The following is a 9,621-nucleotide window of genomic DNA, read 5'->3' as shown; positions in this document are numbered from 1 at the left end:
ATGGATCCTCTCAGCATATGAACCTCTTGGCAACTGTGCACCCAGTACGAAGGTTCAGCAAGCTGGGAGCAAGCGTACAGGAAGTGGGTAGGAGTAGAAAACAGAAAAAAAAAAAAAAAAAAAAAAAAAAAAGATGAAAAGAGTAGAAATAGGATGAACCCAGTCAGGTCACTTCTCCCACCATGCTGTATCTGGGCCAAAACCACTGTGCTCTGTAGAGCACACGCTTGTAGGAGGGAGGACAGCAGGCGGAGAGGAGACACCGGCTCGCTGGGAAACAGGCATACAACTCCCAGAGGAGAAAATCACTGCCTCGGCTGTGTGTGGGACAGGGTTGGGAAGCTGGAAAGCCACATCAGCTGCTGTTACACCGGGCTATTTGCAGTAGGTCCCACGTATGGGTGTGCTTGGCATCACCAGATCACCGTGAGCCGCACGCTGCTGGGAGTGTTACTGAGCTGGTAAATCTGAATTACGGGCTTATATCAAACCTGCAGCCATTCTGCACTAACACACTTTTTAAGTGATTGCTCTGTCTTTCTAACGGACAGGAGGCTCGTTGTATCGCCTGGGAATGTACCTGCTCCTGGTGCTGCGGTGGGGTGGGATGTGCAGGGTCCCCAGCCCCGGCTCCAGCCCTTCTGACAGGGACATCCCAGCAGAGAGGTAGAGGGCCTCCCCTGCATCCTTTTGGTTGGTGGGTTTATCAGCGGGCTTTTTGTTTCCCAGCTGGTAGCTCTACTCTAGATTAGAGGTAATTTTTATCTCTATGACAAGGGTACTGTGAAATCTAATGCTCGCGTTGCAGAAAGTGTAGCGATGACGCCACAAGATAAGTTATCAATATATATATTTGGAGTCATTGCCTCTATAAAAATGGCAGGATTTGGGTCATAATAAGACAGAGAAATCTCTTTCTTATCCCCTGACATCTACTATCAACTGAATGTATGCACTTTGGGAAAAAAAAAAAAAGTATCTACCAGACTGAGGAGACAACACACCTCATTTCCCTGTAACCAGCTACTGTACGTCTTGCTGGGGTGCCATACTTGCTATTATCATCAATCTTTGCTACTGACTCCCCAACCAGTTTTCTTTTTCCACTACTTCTGCTGTTTCTTGTTCACCCTTCCCCCCTCCCCTCTGACCCCCCTTCCCCCCCGCCTCAACTTTCAAGCTCTTTCTCTACTGCTCGGAAAGGTGTGAAGTTAACAGCTCCATCCCTGCCACTTGTCACTGTTGCTTTTCCCGGTCGCCTGTCCCAGTTTCTGTGTACACTTCGCATTGAACTGGTGGTGAGGGGAGACACAAAGCTGGGAGGCAGCAGTGGCGAAGCAATTGAATTTGCAGCCATTGCCCTGGGAGACCAGACCTATGTGGTGCACGCTCTCAACGCTTGTTGCTGCTGGCAATCAGAGGGGAGAAAAGCACCTATTGTTTTCTTTTCATGCTCTCTCCCAGTGATATTTTTGCACAGTGATATTTTGTGTTTTTTTCTGCCTCAAATTATGCAATTCACAGGAAGTCTCCTCGTATAAGAGATTATTGAGAAAATAACTGTTTACACAAATCAGCTGCCAGCTTAAAGATATTACACACTGGAAGAAGCCAGCTGCATCTTCTTATCATATCCTGTTGGTTAAATTATGTTAAGATGCTGGGACAGCGAGTCCACTGAAATCCGCATTGTTTTCTGTTCTAGCATGACTGGAATGTACATGGTGGACAGAAGACTTGTCCTGCAGTTTTATAAAAGTAGCATTATTATTTACAAAACAAGACTCAGAGCTACAAGCAAACATAGCCCCTGTGAAAAGCCTATGGTACCATTTTCTACACTAAGGCAAAAAGATTAATAGCAAATTATTTTTGTGTGGTCTATGAAGATAGTTAAAAAAAAAAAATTTAAAAAATCCCAGAAGTCATGTCTGTGAAACAGCACCCTGTGCCTTTCCTCTTCAAAGGACTCTCCACAAACTACTTTGCAAAATCTCAAACTGTGAACCACTGGAAATGTGAAAGCAAAGCACCACAAAAATTAAAGTTTTACAGGCAGAAGCAACACTTATCAGTTCTGGATGGCATCGCATTCGGATCTGGTGACTACAGCTTGGCAAAACTACTTAGTCAATTCTCAGCAAACAGAGACTGGGAAATTCAAACAATCTGCAAATTTGGGAAGTCATTTCAGCCCCACTTTGACAGAAGTGTGAGGACAGACACTTCTTAAATAGAGAAATTTCATTTTAAAATGCAGTGTTTCCACATTTTTACTCAGACAGAAGTTTTGATTTTGTTCCTAGATTCAGCTGACCTAGCTTCCGCTTAAGTGCCTGAGGTCCTCCTGGAGAAAAGGGGTTAGGGCAGCTGCTCAAACCACAGGAGCCCAGCTGGGTAGACACGGAGCCAGACAGATCGGCATGACCTCGCCGTCCAAGTCAAACTCAGTCTGGGCTAGCAAATGTACTTCTCAGCTCACACAACGTGATGTTGGTTCTGCTCCTTTGCAAAAGGCACGGGAGGGTCTGCCAGAGCGTGGTACTAAAACTGTCTGCCAAATCTGGCTTTTCAAGTCAAAAGTGTGCCCTCCTTGATTTTTTTTTATTCTATACCGGGAAAAAAACGTCGCAGTTGGGGAAAGACAAGAAAACACTGACGTGTGTTTCACTACTGAGTGGTGCGAGAGCCATCATCCTGGATCAGGCTGGCACAGTACCTGCTTTTAATGCTGAGATACCTAATACAACGTTTGAGGGTTTGTCACTGAAAAAGAAAAAAAGGCAGAATACAATAAGACAAAAATGCATAGAATATAACCACTTCTTTATAACTTCTAGAAATCACAGAATCACAGAATCGCAAGGGTTGGAAGGGACCTCGGGAGATCATCTAGTCCAACCCCCCTGCTAAAGCAGGTTCACCCAGAGCAGGTCGCACAGGACATTGTCCAGGAGGGGGTTGAATATGTCCAGAGAAGGAGACTCCAGAACCCCCCTGGGCAGCCTGTGCCAGTGCTCTGTCACCCTCAAAGTGAAGAAGTTCTTCCTCATATTCAACTGAAATCTCTTATGTTTCAGTTTGTGCCCATTGCCCCTTGTCCTGTTGCTGGGCACCACTGAGAAGAGTCTGGCTCCGTCCTCATCACATCCACCCTTAAGATATTTGTAAGTACTTATAAATGCATATGTTAACAAGTAGGGGAGAACAGTACTTTTCTTAGAGTATTACATAGCAAGGTTTTGAAAGTGCAAGAACGAGATGCGCTGTGAAGGCCCAGCGGAAACAGCACAGGCACATGCCACATCTATGTTTTTACTCAGCAGGAGTGTAAAACAGGGACGTTCTGCAGCACTTTCTGCAGCATCCCTTTCCACATGTGCCCACCTGAGAGGCCCCCAGCATCCCGGGCAGACGCTCTGCTCCAAGCACCTCAGGAGGCACCGACAGTCGGACTCGGGTGGCTCTGTGGGCTGGCATGGCCATCATGTGCTAAACAGCTGCTGACACACAGCCTTGGGCATTGCAGTCCCATTTACTGAAGCACTTTGAAGGTCATCCTCTGTGCTTAGAAACACAACTAGGATTTTTTATATTTGTATTTAACTTTCCGTCTGGATCAGCACCAGCCGCTTCCATGTCACGTGCCACCCCAGTGACAGCACCACTGAGGAGGCCACCAACCCTTTTGCATGCTTGATCCCACCATGCCAGGGAGCCTTGGCTGGAAGCTCCGGCCATCCTTGACTTAGCCAGAGCTGCTGGCAGAGAGGACAGCTACCACACCGGCCTGAGTCCTACTGGGACTTATCCTCTGGTGACCATGGGCAGAAGTCCCTTTGATGGCCACCTGGAGAGGAAGCAACTGTCCAGTGCATGCTTCTGCTTTGCAATGTGGTTGGGGAAGAACCACGTTTTTGACTGCGGGGTTCCCAGCACGTCCGTGGGCACACTTGCCATAGATGGCAGCCGTCACGGCAGCACCAATTATAAACCTATTTGCAAGATGGGATTCAGCCCTGCTGAAGTGCAGATACGAAAGCTGCGGATGATCTCAGAGAAGGATTTGCAGAAAGAAGGCAGCCTTAATCTCCCTCAGGAACACAGCCGGAGTCATGCAGTTGGAAATAGCAGTGTGGATGCAGTAAACAAGTGCAGCATTAGCTGCCCTTCCTCTACGTGCCAGTGCTACCTACCCAGCAAAGGGGCATCTCAGGCCCCTGGCATCCACCCGCATGAGCCCTAGGAATCCGGCTTCCCTGCCGAGCACTGTCTTACTGCCTGCAAACACAAGTTCACAAATGCTGACCCAAGGAGAGATGAGTGAGCAAGGGCTGGGTTGCTGCCGCAAACAAGAGCGCTGTGTGCTGCTGTCGCCGCCTTTGCTGCACCCTTTCCGTGCAGAGCATGACATCTGCTATCAGAGTTAGTGGAAAAGCTTTGTAGCAGTATGTGCCCTACACCGGCAGCTAGCAGCTTGGGAAAGCTGGAATCATCCGCAGCAATCAGCCACTCTCCCAGGGAGGAGAACACACTGTCCTGAATTTGGCCAGGAGTTCAGCTGCGTTCTTCATGGTCAACATGCTCTCACAGATACTTTCATTTCTTACAACCTGTTCTTGCTGTCTTAGCACAGCAACTGAGTGTCTTAAGAGAAGCTGCCTTTTTTTGCTGTTTTTTGCAAGGTAGATTTGTTTTAACAACTTAAATTGCATTAAGGAGCACAACAACAGGAATGGGATTATCGCCAGCTCAGGTGGAGGTTTGCTGCTGGCTGGGCTTTTGCACAGGCTGTGTCAGGGCAGACTACCCCAGCCTGTCCTGTCAGTGTGCTTTGCTCTTGAGAGGTCCATGGCAGATCCGCTGCTGGCCATGAACAAGTCAGCATCGACCTGAAGCAAACCCTCTGTGAGCTGCTGGGGTGGCTTGTGCGACTTGGACAGGGACCCCTGTAGCATCTACATCAGGGTGCTACATGCATCAACAGAAGGAAGCTGCTGTGCTAGGCACTGGTGGGAGAAACAAACAAGACAATTTATGCAACTCAAACCCATGTACAGCCAAGGAGGCTCTGGCGCTTACGACAGTCTGCATCCTGAGAATCACAGAATGATTCGAGTTGGAAGAGACCTTTAAAGGTCTTCTAGTCCAACACCCCTGCCATGGGCAGAGACGCCTTCCATTAGATCAGGTTGGACAAAGCCCTGCCCAGCCTGGCATTGAACACTTCCAGGGATGGGATATCCACAGCTTCCCTGGGCAACCTGTCCCAGTGCCTCACAACCCTCATTGTAAAAAGTTTCTTCCTCTTGCCCAATCTAAACCTACCCTCTTTCAGTTTAAAACTGTTGTCTCTTGTCCTGTCACTACAGGCCCTGGTAAAAAGTCTCTCTATGTCTTTCTTAAAAGTCCACTTTATATACTGAAAGGCTGCAATGAGTTTTTCATGGAGCCTTCTCTTCTCCAGGCTGAACGACCCCAACTCTCTCAGCCTGGCCTTGTAGGAGAGGTGCTCCAGCCCTCGGATCATTTTTGTGCCCCTCCTCTGGACCCACTACAACAGGTCTGTGTCTTTCCTGTGCTGAGGGCTCCAGAACTGGATGCAGCACTGCAGATGGGGTCTCACCAGAGCAGAGCAGAGGGGCAGAATCACCTCCCTCGACCTGCTGTCCACTCCTCTTTTGATGCAGCCCAAGACACGGTTGGCCTTCTGGGCTGCGAGTACACATCGCTGGCTCATGTTGAGTTTTTTTCCTCCACCAGTACCCTCAAGTCCCTCTCGGCAGGGCTCTTCTCAATCCCTTCACCCCCCAGCCTGTATTGATACCAGGCATTGCCTGGACCCAGATGCAGGACCTTGCACTTGGCCTTGTTGAACTCCATGAGGTTTACATGTGCCCACTCCTCGGGCCTGCCAAGGTCCCTCTGGATGATACTTTCTTGTTAACATGGGTGTGAATAGAGAGCCGGTTCTGCACTTGTTTCTGCTCCAGTGAGGTTTTAAACCCCAGCAGCTCAGATTAGAGAAGAGCCGGTCCTCAGAGCCAGCTCTGCAAGCCCAGCACCCCATGCCATCCCAGGATGCATTGTCCCTTCTCCGGCTTCGCAGACACTCTCTGGCACCCAGCTGCCGGTGACAGCTCCGCGCAGAGCATGGCAGGCTCCCAGGAGGGGAACAGAGACAGCTTTGTCGCCTCTCCGGTCACCGATGGGCTCCAGCAGCCGCCAGCCCCGCAGGATGGGCTGCTGCTGCCCTGCCACATCCACACCTGGAGGAGCTGGGCTGCCTGGCTGGGCGCCGTGGGAGCGGCGACTGCTCAAAAGGAGCTTGGAGGAGCAATGCCAGGAGCCTGCCAGAGGGCACTGTGACCCCCTGCTCCGTGACAGAAGGGGCAGACAGGAGCGGTAATACAGGGGGGTCAACCCCCGCTCCTCTGAGCTCTGTGCCAAGCAGTGCTGATGGAGACAGGCTTCGAGCCTGGGTCAGTTCCCCTCTGCTCAGCAACCAGCCTTTCTGCTGTGGCCACCAGCATGGTGGCAGCTGGTGGCATGAAACACAAGTACTCCACTGGGGCTTGAATTGACCCATCATTAATTTATCCCTCATTAGCAACTAAGTGATTTCACTGAAGTCCATGGCTATCCTTTGAAAGGGGTAAAGCACTGATTAATGTTAATCATAGCAGGACTCAGGTAGGAAGCTGTGGGCTGGCATAGCCACCACCCCCGCGTCCCCCACAGGCGACAGAACCATTTCATGTTCATGCTGCTCACCACTGCTCTTTAATATCTGTTCACCAAGATAAGTTAAGTAATCCTAGGACAGCCGCAGTGCAAGTTATACTGATTCAGATATGGAGCCTATTACTGAAATTGTTCTCAGTTTTGATTATTTGGGTTTTTGACACTGGCTCAGCCAATTAAAGAGAACAGAAAAGAAGCACATTTGACATTAGCTTGACAATGCCAGTCCCTTTTCTCCATCCTCCTATTATTCCACTGCTTTTTCCTCTCTAACACATGCATAGTTCTCTTATTTGGGAGGCATTAATTTGTGAACAGAAGTGCCACATTTCATCAGTCATGCTGTGAGGTTTTTTTTATTGAAGTCCTTTACTGTTACTTGCCATGAAAAACCTCTTGCCGTGCTATTATGTGAAATTACAGAACAAAATATGCACCTTTCCAGTGTTTTGCTTTTTTTTTTTTTTTGTCTCATTGCCTACAAACCCCTTCGTAGGAAGTAAGCCTCTTCCTTGGGGTAAAACTCTCTGCCTGACAGTTTCACAGCAGTGTAAACAACCTTTCTGACCTGCAGTTCCTAGCACAGCTGATGTTACATGCAGAAGTATGTTCACCTTTCATACGTTCAGTGACTTCCCTAAAGCTAAAGGTTTTTTTATTTCATATAGATAACGTGCGACATGGACATATGTGTGCAAGTGTATCTAGCTGTCTAGGTGTGTTCTGTGTTACACCCACGTACACTCAATACAAGTGTGCTACAGCTCAGATTTCCTACTCCATGCATTTGAGATGATGGTTTTGTTCAGACCCCGAACAGGAATAAAAGTCTGCATGCACCCGTCACTCTGTATCCCGTTAGTCACACACACAAAAGCCTTCTTACCACCTGAACGCATCAGCTGTCCTCTGGCCATTGATTCCTCCCCCAGGAAAAACTACTGAAACTCATACAACGTAAATTGGCTTCAGGTGATGAGAAACCAGAAGGAAAAGTCAACAATAAAGCAACAACAGGTATAGAAATGCACCTTAGTCCTTGAGGGGAGGGCACAGGGGAAGGAAGACATACTTTCAGACTTGCATCCCTTGATTTTAAAGTTGAAGTTTAAAAGGGACAAGGGGACTTTTAAAGGGCTTACTTGAGCACAGGATGACATGGCAACACCATCAATCATGGCTGGAGAAAGTTTTGATCCTCACAGAGGCCCCAGACTGCTGAGGGGGTACTGCTGCCACCATCACCGGTGCTCTGCAGGTGACGGCACTGTCACGGTGACCACACCACCTCTCCAGCTGTAGCCCAGGGGCAATACCCCTTGGGAGGGCTCTTGCTAGTAGCTGAGGTATCACAACAAATACGTGAAAGTACGGCACTTTGAAGGAGAAAGGTATGGCATTTCTCCAGCTGTTTGTTTATCTCTGGTCAGTTTAAAGTCATTGTTTTACGAGTTTCAGCAGGCTACTGAGAGAGGGAGCAGTGGACAGGGGAGAGCTAAGTTAGTCAAAAGTGCACAGCAAGTCCCTGCAGTACCTGCTGGAATAGCCCTTCCGTGTCAGGGTATTAACTATACTTGACCACCTCTCTGCAAGTATACTCATGCTAGTCATGAAATGATACATGAGGCTCCACAGCAGATGCAAGTCTATGCTCAGGAGTATTCTGCATGCTAGATGGATTACCAAACTTAGCACGCTTCATTGCACATGCAAGTGAGGAATGGCGCTTTTTTTTTTTTTTTGACTAAAGTATAATTGAGTTCTAGGTAGGAAGGGGGCATATTTTTTTCCTTTTCATTAAGAAAAACATTTTGGAGATTGATTTGATAAAGACATTGGGCTTCCATTTTGAGAAAGTTTGACTTTGGGTAAGATCTAGCCTGCTTTAAATACCACCTCCACTAAATTCCACCCCAAACTTAATCAAACATAGATGTGCTGTTTGCAAAGTAACAGTACAGCCATGCCACTTGAAGTGCAGCAGTGTTATCTGCATGAAGTAACTCTAAGGCAGGGAAGTGCAAGTCATTAAAAGGAAGCAGTTAGAGAGCTCAGTGGAGCTGAGAAATGTAGCACAGGCAGCATTGCAGGGAGGCTCAGAAGAAGGCGAGGATGACTTTTACAGTTTCTCATGAAGGTAGCTCTATTAGGGGCCATGTTAGAGGAGCTCTTACACAGACCACAGCTCTCTGAAAACCGCTGAAGTACAATTACGGTCATTTCCATCAGAACAACAAGGAAAATTCAAGATTTTAGTATTCCAAGGGGTCAGTATGACTTTCCTTCCTTATTTATTTAGAGGCAACTTGATTTGCAATGGCAAGTTGAGCACTCAGGAGGCCCATCCTGGGAGCTGACAGTATGTTTACTTTGGTTATAACGGCAAGATACTTTTGAACAGAGCAGAAGGAACTGTGCAGTGACCTTGCCTCGCACAAGCACCACATCTGCAGAAGCTTAGGAAAGTATTTTTGCCCTTGGAAAGGTGCATGCATATTTTAGCCATTATTTCCAAGATTAGAAATCATCTTTTCCTGTGAAAGTGCTTTGAAGTAATAGAAAGCAGGTATGGTATCTTATAGTCAAGCTTGGTTTCCATAAAGAAGCTGCAGCTGAGAGCACGCTGCCCAAGACCTCAAGAGACCCCAGGCTTCCTTCCTCCCTCTGCTAAAAGTTCCTTGTGTCGTCTTGCCAGGGGACTATTTCTGTGTTCTCTGTTTCTTTGCCTACCAGTAAAATGACAGTGCATCTCCTGGGAATGCTTTGTGACTTAAATCATTTGCTTTAAGGCCCTAGGATGAAAGGCTCCATAAAAGTCCGGTGATACATACAGCCAAGATTGCAAACTAATTAAAGCGCTCCAATTATTTAGGGAAA

The sequence above is a fragment of the Egretta garzetta genome, unplaced genomic scaffold (genome assembly GCF_000687185.1).
Source record: "Egretta garzetta isolate BGI_Z169 unplaced genomic scaffold, ASM68718v1 scaffold473, whole genome shotgun sequence".
Taxonomy (NCBI): domain Eukaryota; kingdom Metazoa; phylum Chordata; class Aves; order Pelecaniformes; family Ardeidae; genus Egretta; species Egretta garzetta.
Note: the sequence above shows the minus strand (reverse complement) of the source record.